The sequence below is a fragment of the Pleurodeles waltl genome, chromosome 1_2, assembly GCF_031143425.1.
Source record: "Pleurodeles waltl isolate 20211129_DDA chromosome 1_2, aPleWal1.hap1.20221129, whole genome shotgun sequence".
Lineage (NCBI taxonomy): Eukaryota > Metazoa > Chordata > Amphibia > Caudata > Salamandridae > Pleurodeles > Pleurodeles waltl.
In genome coordinates, this window is record NC_090437.1 from 1154264699 (window position 1) to 1154280463 (window position 15765).

The following is a 15765-nucleotide window of genomic DNA, read 5'->3' on the forward strand; positions in this document are numbered from 1 at the left end:
CTCTGATCAACTCGTAGGCCTTTGTTTGTTTACATTGTCCCTATCCTGCGTGTTGTCTCTGGCTGAAATGTCTCGGGTTCAGTTGTAAATCTTGGCTCTTGCAGGATGAACTTTTGGTTTTTAGACAATGCATTGCTGTTTCTTATGACATTGCAGTTAGAACTTTAAATGACCTTAAATGATTACAATATGCCCCGAGCCCCATCACATTCAGCCAGGGTTATCAGTTTACTCAGTAGCACTTTGGGTGCTATTATTTGTAGTCTTGCTTTCCTGGGACATCTTTGAGCCGCTTAACTGTTAGCAATGGTTTCATTTGCTATTTTTTTTTACTTAACTATTATAAATGTATAATTTTCCAGTACACGTGGTACTGCGCCAAACAACCCACATCGTAACTGGATTTTACAGAAACCTATGGGCCAGTGCAGTGTAACATGGGCTTTACAATAAACACAAAGGATAAGTTAAGGTTGTTTCCTTTTAAGTGTGTGATAATTTCTCACCACGAAGGCTGAGAGACCTATGGAACACTGGCTCTGTAAGAGCAGATGTAACCGGTGGTTTGAGGTGACACTTTCAACTGCCTGTGTTGCGCAGCACACACTTCTTTTCTGCTGCGTTGCAGCCAAAACATATTATTAAACGGGATTTGGCTCAGATCGACTTCTTTGCTGCATTTCTGCAAAGTTTTTGTCTAGTTTCACATCCACGGATGCAGAACAACAATGAGTATTTTGATGTAACGCGAAGAAAGGCTTTTAATTGACTTGTAAAAGGAGATATTGTTTTTCTTTCCATTTTTTTTCTTTCACAAAATGCTTGGATATTTTATGGGTGATTCGACTAAGCTACGAAACGTAACTTTTGGTAGCTGCTAAACACTACTCTGGCACCATACCTCTGTTTTTAAAGCTGCATTCAATCTCTTGCATAGCTGTGCTGCAATAGCACCTTTCTTGCTTTATGCACTACTTAATGCACATATACCCCGTCATATTTGAAAAGAGAAATGCAGTTCCCAGCACATTTAAGTTCTTTGAAGTTGTGAAACCTGTTTTGTCACTGTTTACCATAATGTTTGAAAATATAGGACACATTCCTTTTAGCAGTGGGCTTTATCTGCTTTAGGTGTTATAAGTCTTTGAATGTTTTTATATAAAACGTTTTAAAAAACACTGCCTTTTTATTAAGTGGAACGCATTTTTCAGTTTCAGATATCTGCAAGCTTTTGCTCAGGAGGCTTCTGCTCAAGTTGTTTTGGTTTTCAATCTTTAAATAGGAAAAAAATAACTATCCTATAAAGCTATGCTGCCCCCCGGTGTTTTTGTAGAAAAGTGCAGTATGTGAGAGTTGAACGAGATTCATGCTCAACATTCAAGTGCGTTAGATAACTACGCATGTGATTATTTTTTAAGCAGTTACAAAAGACAGGCTTGTATTTCAGCTGATATTTTCGCGTCAGATTACGCTTGCCATTTTGTTTTGGGGTAAAAGCTTTTACGGTTGCAGTCGTTAACACCACATAGAAGAGTCGGTTTTATTATCCACAAGCTTTTTTTGAGCAATCAGTCGATGAAAACACTGGCGGTGGACTGTCGGAATAGTTGCCCGAGGATTTGAGAACCTAGAAGTGAAACGATCGAAAAAACCGACAATGGGGTGGGTGATTTCTGATCGGGCTAAGGTTACATCTTTAAAACCTCACACTTGCACCATTTAAAATATATGCTAGTGTAGCGGTAGATATGAAAGAACTTGTCTACGAACCATAGCTAGAAAGGCATGGGAGAAAAAAAAATTGACATCGAGTTTTTGAGCACGTTAAAAAGTGGCAGTTTAGAAACGCAAAATACGGTAAAAAATGAAAAAAACATATTCACTATGTACTCCCTCGCATGTCAAAGCCTACTCTAACACACCACATCGTCTTGAGTACAGGTGTGGTTCGTTGCCACTTGTTTGGAGCACATCTCAAACATCATGCCCTGCGCCCACAAAGGCAACACTAGATAACAACTTTAGGACGCTGGTTTTATCTATAGTGTACTAAAATGAAGTACACTGCAGACAGTCCAATGGATCCCCAAAGATGTGCAGAAGCAGAAATAAATAGGTCTAGAGCTCTATTTGTGGTAGGGTGGGCTGGCAGCTAGGCTTATCAAGGAGTCGTAGACTTACAGTTCTAGTCTTTGGGGTTTTAGGTCAACACCAGGTGAGGTTCAGATCAGCACCAAGCACCTACAGCGGCACCGGGGCGGTCGGTGCAGAGGTTGAATTTGGAGTCGGTAGCCAATGTTATGCCTGGGGGGCAAGGGTTGGGGGTGGGAGTGGGGAGGGTGAAGATGCACTGCTCACATGTGAGTAAAAGAAACGTCAGAGGTTGGTTTTCGGGCATTAAGATAAGCACTGGGGGGTGGGGTTGGGGGCACAAGGGAGCACCAAACTTACACCCTCAGTTGCACAGGTGCGGCCAGGTGCAGAGTGCCAATACAGTGTTGGGTGTCCCTGTATCCTATGGAGAGAGGGGGGGTAATCAAAGGTAAGCTGCTCCCAGGTGAGTAGAGCAAGGTCAGGAGTTGATCTCCTGGAGTTGAGGTAAGTACAAGGCAGCACCATATTTACACTGTCAGCCGCACAGGGGCGGCCAGGTGCAGGGTGCCAACACAGGCTCGGGCTCCTAATATTAACCAATACACAAGATCACTTTCAGAAACAGGCTGCAGGCTCTGGCCAGGAGGCGGGAGAGATCAACCGTGCCCAGGTAAGTTAAGGTGCCAGGGGTCGTAGGGACACTAGCAGTCTAGCTTCCCAAGGCCCAGGGGCTCCGAGGTGGAGGGATGCCTTTTGGTGTCGGAAACAGCTTACCAGGCAGGTCACGGCCAGGGGGAGCCCTCGGATTTAGGCTGCAGGTGTTGCTGTGGAGTCCGGCACGGGTCAGCCCACGATACACTCTGGGTCAGAAACACTGGGGAACCTTCACTGGACTGGTGGGCTACTCGGACTCCGGCCGTTTGCATTCGGTGCAAAATGGGTTCCAGGCGGCGGTTTCGCAGTTCCTCAGACAGACTTCTTTCTTCTTTGGAGATATTTCTTTTAGACAGGTCTGCTGTCCACAGGAGTTCTTGTTCTTTTTTGAAGGTAGGCAGTCCTCCCAAGGCTTTGGAGGTCGCTGGGCTGCAGGACAGTCGTCTTCTAGGCGCAGGTTTCTTTGAAGGCTGCAGACAGGCGAGTAGGGCTTGCGACCAAGTCAGTTGGTGTCTTTAGTCTTCTTTGCTGGGCGACTTCTTTTTTTTTTTTTGTCCAGCTCTCTTAGGTCAACAGGAATCTGATTCTAAGGTTTATAGTGTAAATACTGAATTCAGGAGCATTAGAGGGGGTGGCATTTGGTAGTCACTAGATTACTCACCTTTAGGGTGACTACACCCTTCCTAGACCACTTCCTTTGGGAAGTGTGCATAGCCCTAACCATATTGGCCTAATTCCTTTCCTGCAAGGTGGGGGGGAATTTAAAAAGTAATGTCCACTTCAGCTTGTCCACCCTAGGGGTAGGACTGACATGAAGTGGACATATCTCCTAATTTACCTAATTTTCCTGCCAGTCCTGCCACCAAGAGTGGGGTCAGGAACGGGGGGTCGACCTCCTCCACCATTTGGAGAGGCCTGGGTCGCATCTCAAAGGCAGCAAGTCCTTTGATGCTCCCTGCCCTGGAATGTCCATCCTGCCTCGGAGAGGAGGTCACACCTCTGCGCAGAGCAGGCCTTTGTTCTGAGCCCTCAAGAGCATTGGCTCTCATCTCAGTGGGCCAGATGTGTCTTAAGGTGGCTGTACTGGTTTTGACCAGTCAATGCCCACACTAGGAGTTGGTAGGTTTGTAGGGGGCACCTCTAAGGTGCCCTCTGAGTGCATGTATTAATAAATCCATCGCTGGATTCAGTGAGGGTTTATTAATCCGAGATGTTTGATACCAAACATTCTTATTGTCAGTGAAGGCATCATTCAGCTGGGGAACTCGTAATGGCCAGTGTCCAGCACATTTACTTAAAATGGCTTCACTGTTCACTTACTATGTCTGAGAATCGACAGCCATAGCAGGTACATATCTGCTTGTGCAGGTATGATCTCACATGTAATATAATGCACCCTGCCTTTAGGAATGGAAGTCCTGCCAGAGAGGTGACTTACATATATTGCATGCAGTGTGCAGGGGACAGGGCACACATGCTGTGTGCCATGTCATGTTTTCATTTGAGATCTTGACGAAGACACACAGCCGGTGAAAGCAGCACTGGGTGCTCTTAGTGAGAGGGTGCCTGAGGGTGACACAATCTGGGCTGCAACCCTCAGGGGCCTTCCTTTAGTACCCCATGCCCTAGGTATCATTGGTACCATTTGCGAGGGACTTACAGTAGCAACTAAAGGTTTGCAAATTGGGAAAAAACAACTGTGAAGTTTTAGGGGAAGTTATCTGGCACTGTGGACCTGTTTAGCAGGGACCCAGTGCCCTTTCAGTCAAAATTGTACCAGGAACCAGGCAAATAAGTGGTGGTGGTGGGGTACGGAGGGGGGAGAACATGTCAAAAGAGGCACTTTCCTATAACCACACCGTACTACCCATTCACATTGAAAGGAATTTCTAGTTGATATTAAATCCTTTTGAAGTCTTGTCAGGGGGCGTAAAGCGTTATAATAATACTACAATACATGCATGAGAAAAACGTAACCCACTTTAGTGTTGGCTTCACCCATCCCCACAGTACTGAGGTGTGTTTAGGGTTGAGCCTGTGATTGCATGCACTGTGGACGTGCATTTTCTTATCAGGTATGGAATCCATTTTGTCTTGCTCAGTTCTGTGATAATGATAGCAATGCCTGTTGAGGCACATTACCCCGACAAACCATTGTTTTTCTCTTTTTATGTGTATAAGCTTGGAAATCAATATAATGCAAGGCTTGCTCAAGAGCTAGCACTTGTGATTTATCATAGCGTGCTAGCTCAGAGATAACATCCTATTTATGGATAGGATACCTGTTATTTGGTTAATGTCTTTCTCAATCTTGAAAGTCCCCAACTGCCACCATGTGTGACAAATCAGCTACCATTATGTATTTGCTTATCATGCACTATTATTCTCTGATTTGATTGGATTTTATATATAGATTTTGTGAAATTTTGACTGCCAATTGCTCGACATGTGATGCAAGAAGTTATTGGACAATTGATGAAACATCTAGTTACATCTTTTGTGATTTTCAGTAATAAAAGGTTGTGCTGGAGTTCTGTAAATCTGACTTTAGGCTTTTCAAGTCAGCTGTCCCTGTACCGCATTAAATAAATTGTTCTTTTCTTTTCTGTATATTGATGTGTTTTTTACTTTGATTGCATCTGGACTTCTTCAGAGCTAGAGAGACGCTGTTGTAGTTAAAAAAAAAAGAAAGGTCTTGGAGCCCGCCCGTGGCTTACCATTTGTTGGCTTGCATGGCAGTTTTCTTTACAGTCTCGTCATTTGTCACTGAAAACCATATCATCACTTCCATTCCTGTCAATGGAGCAGGGACCAAGCACTGATTGATTCAACTAATTCAGTGCCTGTCCGCTGCTCCCATTGAGTTGCTATTTTCTTCATTTAACTTCCAGCGCCCTGCAAACAGAAGGTGCATGACTGGCAAAATCGTGCTCAGTAGGACAAAAAAAACACGGAAAAGTTGTATTTTCCATAGTTAACTTTCTTATTTTGACAAGTTTTCTTTTCTCAATTTTCACTCATTATTTGTTTTAGATGGTGGGACTGTTCTCAAAAGATGACTATTATCTAGTTCTAAATATTGCAAAGCAACATTGTTTGTTTCCTAAGTATAATTTTCAAAACTCATCGTGCAGTATGTCCCAATCTGCCCCACTCCAAACCACTCCAGTACAGCACTCTCCAATCCTCCCGACTCACCTCCACTCCAATCTGAAGCACTCTGATCAAAAACAATCTGCCCCACACTAATACAAAGTAGTCTACTCAATTCCAGCATGCCTCACTCCAACTCAAAACAATGTGCCCCACTCCTGTTTAAAACAATCTGCCCCGGTCCAATCTGCCTCATTCTAGATCAATCTGCGGCACTCCAATACTCCCAACCCACCCACTCCAATCTGTCCCCATGCAAACTAAAACATTCTACCCCACTCCCATCAAACAATCTTCCCCACTGCAATCTCATCTGCCGCAATCCAACCTGCCACAATCCAAAACAATCTGACTTACTCCGGTCCAAAATAATCTGCCCACTCCAATTTGCCCCACCCTAGTCTGCTGCACTCTAGCCCAGTCCACCCCACCCCACTCCAGTCCAGTCCACCTCACCCCAATCAGCCCCACTCTGCCCTGCTCCAATCCGAAACCGTCTTCCCCATTCCAATCTGTCCCACTCCAACCCAAAACAATCTGCTCTACTTCATTCCAGAACAATTGGCCCTATCCAATCTGTCCTAGGACTAACCAAAAGTCTGCCCCAGTACAATTGCCCCACTCCAGTCCAAAACAATCTGCCCTACTCTGTGGTGAATTCAATTTAGTTTTTATTTGGGACTCAGGAGTTTAGTTTAGCCCTTTGGCTTGCAGCCCTGTGCCCCCGTCACCTTGTGACTTTTAATCTACTTAGCTTGCTCTATTTCAGCCCATTTATTTTACTATTTCTATTAAAATGGCTGCCATTGTTTATAGTTACAAGAATGTTTTGATTTGCATTATCAGTGCCACTCTGTTAACCTCTTAGCTGCTGGGCCTTCCCCCCCCCCCCAGTGCTGAGCCCTTTTTTGGCTATTTGGGGTAGTTCGCGCTTAGGCCTTCGTAACTTTTTGGTTACGTGGTTATTTGCACATCTCTGAATTCCGGGGTGCCCATACTAGCATGTGAATTACAGGCCATTTCTCAAATAGATGCTTTTTTTACACACTGTCTTACAATTGGAAGGAAAAAATGTAGAGAAAGACAAGGGGCAATAACACTTGTTTTGCTATTCTGTGTTCCCCCAAGTCTCCTGATAACAATTGTACCTCACTTGCGTGGGTAGGCCTAATGCTCGCGACAGGAAACGCAACATGGACACATCACATTTTTACATTGAAATCTGATGTGTTTTTTGCAAAGTGCCTAGCTGTAGATTTTGGCCTCTAGCTCAGCCGGCACCTAGGGAAGCCTACCAAACCTGTGCATTTTTGAAAACTAGACACCTAGGGGAATCCAAGATGGGGTGACTTGTGGGGCTCTGACCAGGTTCTGTTACCCAGAATCCTTTGCAAACCTCAAAATGTGGCTAAAAAACACTTTTTCCTCCACTTTCTTACGAGGCCTTCCCGAACGTGGGGAAGGCCGTTTGGGGCCGTTTTCCCCATCGGAGCAGGAAGCGGCCGTGAATCAACAAGGTGACGTCAGTGCGGCTTGCGGCGTGCTGACGTCACGAAGGGGCGGGTGGGGGGGTGGGGGGAGACACGGAAAAGCTTCTGTGTCTCCCGGGGATTAAAAAAAAAAAAAAAGGATTTATTAACCCCCTCCCTGGTGTCGGCCACTGGTCGTGACCCGCACCAGGGAGGTAGTGTGGACGTCGGCCATTGGCCGACGCCCGCATTTAAATGATTAAGGCATCACTATCCGCATTATAATCAAGTGATGTACATAGGTATTAACATCATGTCCCTTTCTCACTTATGTGTGATAGGAACATAATGTGACTTGTTGAAGTTTTGTTTATATAATTGCTGCCACATGCCTGCCTCCCTATCAGTTGCTTGGGAACATACCTGCGTCAGAGGTCCTTCATGATCTGTATAAATACATCTCACACAGACAAGGTCATCAGAGGGATTCCTTCCAGATGCCATCTATGCTGCACGTCATCTTGCTGCAGAACTTAGTCTTTGTATCACCACAGTCTGACCTAGAGAGCTCATTTCAAGGTAGCAAGGGTTGGGGGGCACTTCTCATGGACATGGTACTGGCAGATTAGGTTTATCATACCTGGCTCTCATTGGGTTAGCGATTAGGTTCTCTTTTCTAGGTATTTTACATCTCATGTTGTCAAGGACCAATTCCTCGGGATCTGCGCATCGCTAATCAAGAGCCCACCTCCAAGCAGCACCAACTCGAGTGTCTTAATGGCACGGAAGATTGGTGAGGCCAGGCGGGGGGAAGGGAAAGCAGGAAAGGAACAGCCAGGAGGGAGATCTGAAAAGGAATTGGTTAAGTACAAAGAAAACAACAGTAACAATAATCGTATGTTTTAAAAGTCATGCAAGAAAACACTCTTGTTCGTAATGTGGAATTAACAAATTGGCTGCAGAAACAAATTTACTAAAATAAAACAACACAGCTTAAACCCAGATCGTGGCACTCCAGACCAAAACAACTGCTGTGAACTACCGTCACTGAAATCCTTCCAGAGAGGAAATGCTAGGAGCTCAAGAAGGAACATTAATATCCTTTATAGAACATTTGGCATTAAGCAATCAAAATTTTTGTAACAAAGAACACTCTGACTTAGAGTTGTTCACGATCTCCTCAAAACGCATAAAAAAGAACATTCACTCGAAATAAATAGCGTTATTGTTTATTCCTATTAACACCCAAATAACATCTCAACATGATATGAGTCCATTAACAAATAAATAGCATTTCCACATAATATGAGTTAGTTTCTCCTATAATCAAGAAATCCCAACACAGTATCGAAATTCAGAGAGGAATGCCAGCTGAAGAAAAACTAAACAACTCCGGTAATTATAGCAATTGTAAAAGCCGCTCGCCTCCAAGAACAAAGGGAGGAGCGGAAACAAAGTAGCAAGGTTCTCAAGAAAGAACCACAAAGGCCGGCGGGGGAGGCCCCGTCGGAACGAACTCACCAGCAGCGAGTCCGTCCACTCGCTCCAAGAGAATCCTCTGTCTGACGAGAGCTATGAAACAGAGAAGGTCTCACTCGCAGGGAGTTTTCCAGAATAATAAGCGCTGGAAACCGGGTGTGGCTCGTATTTATAGATCAGCCACACCCCAACATGGCCGCCCGTGAAGGTTGTTGGGAATTGAAGTCCCACCTGAAAGTGCAAGCCCAGAATGGAAATGGGAGCACCGTATCCACCATCTAGCACTGCCTCCAGGCAGATGTGATTTGCCACAAGAATGGCATGGAAGGCGTGGCCTGCTGCAAGAGAGAAGGTAGCAGGCATGCACATTAGCAGAGAGATCGCCGTAGGGGGTCTGTGATAGACCGCGCCGCCTGTGAATCCTGACAGTACACTCCCTCCCCGGGTGCGGTCGGGGACCGGGCTTAGTTGAGTGAAGGAGGTGTAAACGCCTTACCAAGCGAGGAGCGTGAATGTGTGATGCGGGTTCCCAAGAATTATCCTCTGCTCCATATCCCTTCCATGCCACTAAATACCATAAGGAGGAACCACGAAGACGGGAGTCCAGGATGGCTCGTACCTCATATTCCTGTTGCCCTTGGACCAAAAGCGGGGCCGAATGGGGCACACTGGAGGAAGCGGCAGGTTTAAGCAAAGATGTGTGAAAAACTGGGTGCATTCGTAAGGAGGGGGGTAATTTCAATTTATACGTTACTGGATTGATCTGGCGAAGGATTTCGTATGGGCCTATGAACTTAGGGTAAAAGATGTTGTTGTCCTTAAACGTAAAAATTCTTTGTACAAAGCCAAACCATATCCTTTTCTTTGTATATAGGCCAGTCTGATGTATTTTATCGTATTGTATTTTGTACTTTGTTTTAGCCTGTTGTAAGTTCTGTTGTAACCGTAAATGTATTTTTTGCATATGAGATAACATGTCTTGGACTGCAGGCAGTTTTTGTGTTGCAACTGGTAATGTAACAGGTAGAATCTGTGGGTGACGACCGTACAAACCATAGAAAGGAGTATTTTTTGTTGAGTGACAAGAATTATTGTATGCCAATTCAGCGAGCCAGAGAAGATCGGGCCATGTTGTTGGAGTGTCAGAGGCATAACACCGTAAATATTGCTTTAATGTTTGATTTAACCCCTCGGATTGACCGTCTGTCTGCGGATGGTAACTGGTGGACAGTGTAGAGTAAATTTTTCAAGGCCCGGCACCACTCTTGCCAAAAACAAGCAGAGTATTGCGTCCCTCTGTCAGAAAGGATAGTCGTTGGGATTCCATGAAGGCGGACAATGTTTTAAAGAATAATTTTGGCTAAAGCACTAGCTGTTGGGAGACCTTTACAAGCAATAAAGTGTGCGTACTTGGTGAGGCTGTCTACTACCACCAGAATTGTGTTCAAATGACGTACTTCAGGGAGTCCAGAAATGAAGTCCATGGAGACGTGTTCCCATGGCTGATTTGGGGTTAGTAGGGGGATTAATAAACGCTTTGGCTTGCTGTGTTAGCTTTTACACCGAGCACAGGTTTCGCATGACCGAAGTAATTGCTTGATGTCTTTGGACAAAGTGGGCCACCAGAAATATCTTTTCATGAGTTCTATGGTTTTCTGGGGGCCTGGATGCCCTGCCAAAGGAAGGGTGTTTAACCAATGGAAAGCTGATAGTCTTAAGTCGGTGGTTGGTAAGAAGACTCGGGATTCGAATAAAGGCAGACCCTGCTGGATAGAATGTTTGGAACTCTGTTGTAACCAGTTCTGCCACTCGGTGATGTGAAAGTGAGAGCGAATAAGATCATGAAATTTGTCAGCAGCTATGAGACATAACACTTGCGAAGGTTCTATGATAGGCTGTGGTTTTGCTTCTTCATGTGATAGGGAAGAGTCCTGCCTTGTCAAAGCATCCGCTTTCCTATTATCTATCCCGTGCCCGAAAGTTACCACAAAATCAAATTCGGCGAAGAACAGCATCCACTGTAGTTGTCTGGGGGTTAATACTCTAGCTGAACTCATGAATTGTAAGTTTCGGTGATCTGAGTAAACTGTGATTGTGTGTTTTGTTCCTGATAAATAGTGTCTCCACTACTTAAAAGCATCTAGAATTGCTAATGATTCTTTCTCAGCGATGGTGTAATTTTGATCAGCGGTGTTTAATTTTCTTGACATATAGGTGACTGGATGTAGCTGTCCGGTGTGCGGGTGACGTTGAGACAATATTGCTTCTATTGCCACATCTGAAGCATCTGCTTCCACAATGAAAGGTTCTGTGACTTTTGGGTGAGCCAAAATAGGTGCGGTAGTGAAGGCCTTTTTTAACATGATCAATGCTTCCTCGGTTTCTGTAGACCAATTGAAGGGAGTGTTTTTACGTAATAGCTTGGTGATCAGTGCTACCTTTTGAGAGAAATGGTCAATAAAAAGGCGGTAGAAATTAGCAAAGCCCAGGAAACATTGGACATCTCGGACCGCTTTAGGTGTGGGCCACTCAATCACTGCTTGGATCTTTCGTTCAGTCATCTGCATACCATTAGGGCAGTGGTTCCCAAACTTTTTCGCTCCCCGGCTCCTTTGACCTATTGGCCGTGTTGGCCACGGCACCCCATTATGTTACTTTTTTTTGGCGGGTGGGGGAACGTAATCCCAGCCTGTACCTGTACCTACACTATTTACAGTTTGTCTTCTTTATTCTCTCGTTCAGGTTCCTGAAAACCATTTATTGGAAACTATTTTTGTTCTTCTGTCATAGGGATATTATTAATGGTACTTTGGCGCCCTCCGCTGGTCACAATAATTAATGCAGGGGGTTTAGTTTCCAATACCACGATGAAAAGCTACCGATTCAAAGCACCTCCGAGTGGTTTCCAGACTGTGTGCGGCGCCCCTGGCTAGTTTTGACGGCGCACCAGGGAGCCGCGGCGCACAGTTTGGGAACCACTGCATTAGGGGTTAAAGTAACTCCTAGGAATTCCACTGTTCTAATGTGGAACTCACATTTGCTTAGATTGCAGTATAAACAATGAATTCGTAAGGTATGTCACATGTTCTTTGTGGTCCTTTTCCGAACTGGAATAAATCAGGATGTCGTCGATGTAGACAATAACAAAAATATCGAGATATTCCCTTAGCACATCATTAAGAAAGTACTGAAAGGCAGCGGGAGCGTTGCACAGTTCGAAGGGCATTACCTGATACTCAAATAACTCATAAAGGGTTTTAAATGGTGTTTTCCATTCATCTCCTTCACGTATGAGGACTGAGTGATAGGCTGCACGAAGATCAAGCTTAGTATATTTAACTGAGTTTTTTACTTGATCTAACAGTACTGGGATCAATGGCAAGGGGTATTTGTTCTTGACGGTGATTTTATTCATCAATCTGTAGTCTATATAAGGTCTTAACTCACTGTTTGCCTTAGATACAAAGAACAATGGAGAGGCAGCTGGGGAGCGTGATGGACGAATTAAGTAGTTTGCTAAACATTGGTCAAGGTACTCGCGCAGATAAAGGTTCTCTTTTTCAGATAGAGCATAAATTCTGCAGTTAGGTATATTAGCACCAGGTAAAAGATCTATTTGACAGTCGTACGGTCTATGAGGAGGCAAGGTACTTGCTGCTTTTCACTAAAGACGTCGGCATATTCAGCATATATTGCAGGCAAAGTAATCGCTTTTTCCGCTGCAGTAGCTATATGTTGATGGGGCCTTTCCTTTTCAAAGTGTAAACAATTCTTTTGACAGTATGCTGAGGAAAATTTTACAGTTTGTTTTTGCCAGTCTATGTGTGGATTATGCAGCATTAACCAAGGCATACCCAATATAAAGCCGTATTGGGGGGCCTGGATGAGTAGTCTCTCTTGATGTTTGTGACAGTCAACATCCTGACATTTCATGTGAGTCAGTGAGGTGCATGTGGTGACTGGACCTCCGGATAACTTATTACCATCCACTGCTTGCACAATTTCTGGTAACTTCTTTTTGACACAAGTGAGTTGTAATGTTCTGACAGTTTGTGAGTCTACAAAGTTTCCAGTTGCACCAGAATCTATTAAGGCTTGGACTTTTTGCCATTTTCCTAGAACCCTAATTTGAATGAAAAGTCAAAGGTGTCTACAATGTTGAACTGAATTAAAATGTAATGAAGGGATCATTAATTTAACCAAGAGGTCCCCTTCCTTGTTTATTGAGCTTTCTAGTTTTCCTCAGGGTTCTCAAGCATGGCTACTTGTTTCTTTGGAGTGGTAGTATAGTCTGTCCTGTTTTTAGGTTTGGCTAAACAATCTCCCACAAAATGTCCTTTCTTCCCACAGTACAAGCATTGACCCTTACGACGTCGTAGGTCTTTTTCTTCTTTGGTTAAGGGCTGTCGAAGAGTTCCTATTTCCATGGGTTCACCAGCAGTTTCTGAGGAAACAGAGTGTAAGGGATTCGATATCTAGCCGGGTGCCAATTTCCACGCTCAGGGTGCTTTTTGTCTCCTTTACTTTCAGTAAGCCTGTGATCCAGTCGCAACATTAGATTTATCAAATCTGTACACGTTTTGGGTTGGGGATCAATTTGAGCCAGAATGTCCTTCAATTCTTCTTTGAGCCCCTGATAGAACAGTGCAGATCTTTTCTCCTCAGGCCAAGATGTTTCTACCACCAATCGGTTAAAATGAGACAAATAAGAGATGAGATCTTTATTGCCTTGTCGTAGCTCTAAAAGTTCCTTATTAGCTGACATGGTGACAGCACGTCGATCAAAGACCTTTTCGAACTCTTCTACAAACAGGCACCAATAGTACAGCAACCGGCTGTCCTGACGTACCAAAGGGACTGCCCAAGTAGCAGCATCGCCAGTCAGATATGAAATAAGAAAGGCAATTCTAGATTGTGAACCTGGAAAGACGGCTGGACGACATGTGAAGTGCATCTCCACCTGAGTAAGAAAGATTCGTACCTTAGAGGGGTCTCCTGAAAACCTCTCGGGAGCTGCAAGGGGAATCTGCGTAGGGATATTCACGGAAATATTGGTGGGAAGAGAGGGTAAAAGTGGCTGGAGTGTATTTCCTTGAGGTGTGGTTCCTGTGCCGTCCACTTAAGCTTGTAACTGCGTCACTTTCGTGTCTAAAGCCGCCGTAGCATTTTTGGATTCCTGTAATTCCTTTTGTAATTGCGTAAGAGCTTGCATTACAGTATCCAAGGTGGCCATCTTGACCAGCACCCTCACAGACCAAGAGGAATGTAATTCTCGTGGGCTTATTATTCTGTCAAGGCCCAATTCCTCGGGATCTGCGCATCTCTAATCAAGAGCCCACCTCTAGGCAGTACCAACTCAGATGCCTTAATGGCGCTGAAGATTGGTGAAGCCAGGTGGGGGGAAGGGAAAGCAGGAAAGGAACAGCCAGGAGGGAGATCTGAAAAGGAATTGGTTAAGTATAAAGAAAACAACAGTAACAATAATCACATGTTTTAAAAGTCATGCAAGAAATCACTCTTGTTCGTAATGTGGAATTAACAAATTGGCTGCAGAAACAAATTTCCTAAAATAAAACAACACAGCTTAAACCCAGATCGTGGCACTCCAGACCAAATCAACTGCTGTGAACTACCGTCACTGAAATCCTTCCAGAGAGCATATGCCAAGAGCTCAAGAAGGAACACTAATATCCTTTATAGAACATTTAGTATTAAGCAATCAAAATTTTTGTAACAAATAACACTCTGACTTAGAGTTGTTCACGATCTCCTCAAAACGCATAAAAAAGAACATTCACTCGAAATAAATAGCGTTACTGTTTTTTCCTAATAACACCCTGTTAGAAATGGGGTCTTTGGTTGGCAGTCAGGTTACCCCCTGTCCAAGCAAGGACCCTCACTCTCGTCAGGGTAAGTCACACACAATCCAAATTATCATGTGCCCACCCTCTGGTAGCTTGGCACTGAGCAGTCAGGCTTAACTTAGAAGGCAATGTGTAGAGTATTTGGGCAATAAATCATACAATAACACAAAATAGCACCACCAAAATACACCACACAGTGTTTAGAAAAATATATAATATTTATCTGGATATTTGCAGGTCAAAACGATAAAAGTTGCAATATGAAATTGTAGAGATAGCACTGAAAAGTGATATAAAGTGTCTTAAGTCTTTAAAAAGCATACAAACTCTCTTTCAAGCACAAAGCACCTGTTTTGGAGTGGAAAATCTCCGCAAAGGGCCGCAGAGGAGGAGATGCGTGGAAAAATGGTGTGTGCGTCGGTTTCGCCCCTTTACAAACGGACTTGCATCATCATTTTTCACGCGGGGAAGACATTGCATCGGTTTATGGCGCATGGACAGTCTCCTCTGTGGGTCGCAGGATTCCCAGATGTCCCGGGGTCTGTGCGTGGAATCCTGGGCTTGTTATCCGGCTGCACGTCATTCTGGTGGGCTGTGCGTGGAATTTTCTCCCTCACGGCAGGCGTCGCGTCGATTTCCTCTCTGGAAGTCGGGCGGCGTTGTCCAGGTGGGCCGTTCGTCGAAGTTCCGGTTGCACTGCAGGCGTCGTGTCGATCTTTTCCTTGCGGGGTCGAGCGGCGTCTTTCCGGATCGCCATGCGGTGAATTTTTCACCGCAGAGCAAGCTGTGCGTCGAATTTTTCGGCGCACAAGGAGTCCAGTTGAAAGATGGAAGTCTTTTTGATCCTGAGACTTCAGGGAACAGGAGCCAAGCTCTATCCAAGCCCTTGGAGAGCACCTCTGCAGCAAGGCAAGAGTTCAGCAAGGCAGCAGGCCAACAGCAAGGCAGCAGTCCTTCTTAGAAAGCAGTCAGGTGAGCCCTTTGAGCAGCCAGGCAGTTCTTCTTGGCAGGATGCAGGTTCTGGTTCAGGTTTCTTCTCCAGCAAGTGTCTG